Below are 1,715 nucleotides of genomic sequence, written 5' to 3'. Positions count from 1 at the left end.
ACAGGACCACACGGATTCTCACATTATAAGAAAATCAGGTTATAAGAATTATCTAACGAGCACAACATGTGTGACAACAAAAGTGTAGTTCTTCATCAAATCATCTCATAGAGTGAAAACACAACACCAAATGAATACAAGGAAAGGGTATCTCACATAACATCCGTTGCGGCGTGCAGCCCGCTCCCAAATACTCATCAAGCCAAAATGCTTGAGCTCACAGAACATAAGAATACTGATATCAAGTACAACAGAGTGCACAAATAAAACTGTGGGAAAATAAATGAAAGTGCTAAAACATGAAAGAAGCAAGCACGACTAATGTGCAATAAGCAAATCAACATCACGAGGGCTATCTTGCCCGCATCGCCATAAGGCCTAAACAGAATTACTACATACGGGGGAAATAATCATACAACCTCACCGCCTAACACAGCATACAAGAGTAGCACATATCATAGGCTAGGGGCACATATAATATCCCCCCTACTTGATCACATAACCAAAGTGATAATCTCACAGAGGCAGACAAATTTGCTCTAACACGACATACATATTCTCGTTGATCCCCCAAATAGCCCACAACCAAATCTTGATTACCTCTAAATAGGTAAATATCCTTTCCAAAAATCCACAGCGGCCTATCAATCATGCATGCTATTAACTATCTCATCCTCAACGTTCCTCCACAATCTGCAAACAGGAAATAATTCACATATGAGGGCATCTAGCCCCAAAACCTCAAGAATACCAAAATTTCCATACTCTAACTCCACTACACAATCAAATGGCCGATATATATATCACTTACACCCTATCATTCTGCTGAAGCACTCATATAGAGTTTTTGACTGCGTAAAAAAATATGAACCTCGAAAGCCTCAAAACCCAGTAATCACCCTGCTACCAGCCACGCACTGCAAACCAAAACTCAAGGTCCTTTCCAAAAATTTACACTTTTCACATATAATAGCCAACAATGACAACGCTCTATTAATTTCAGATACCAATTCAGGAGAAACCGCAATGTACCACATATTCCTTATGCCCATAGTAGACACCCAACTCAAGCCGTAGTCAAACCATCTAGAATCCTCCGAGATCTGCCCGCGCGCAACCAAACCCTCAGTATTGCACCTCTCCAAATCAACCGAGTCACACAAACTGCCCAATCCAAGACTGCTGCCACAAATGCCAGTAGAGAATTCCCATTCAAAAGGACCATTTACTTCCATGGCTATACTAACCCAACACTACTAAACTGACTCATTTCTTCGGATAGTCGATATACAATAACTCCCATCAAAGCCCCACATGCAGATCACTCTAGCATGAACCACGTAGCAAGAAATTCATAAACCACCGCATTACCTCTGAAGCACCCCGTTCTGCCGCAACCACGATACCCACGCTGAATAGACCTCCTATGAATTTGAAGTTATTCCTTCGACTCCCCTTGATGCTGATATGTAGATCCATTATTGACGCAGAAATACTATAAGCCCCAACATCATCCCGTGCGAGATCTCAGACCCTGGTCATACCCCAAATCCGGGAATCTACCAATACCACATATACACATACCTCAGGCTAAAATTGATACAAATCTGACTTTGCAATCTGAATGCCGCTATTGGACTCCTCCACTTGGTGCAAAGCCACAGAAAACAAAGCCTGATGATCTACAAAACTAACCTTCAAAGCTCGTACAACAC

The sequence above is a fragment of the Nicotiana sylvestris genome, chromosome 6 (assembly GCF_000393655.2).
Source record: "Nicotiana sylvestris chromosome 6, ASM39365v2, whole genome shotgun sequence".
Lineage (NCBI taxonomy): Eukaryota > Viridiplantae > Streptophyta > Magnoliopsida > Solanales > Solanaceae > Nicotiana > Nicotiana sylvestris.
This window is presented reverse-complemented; position numbering follows the sequence as displayed.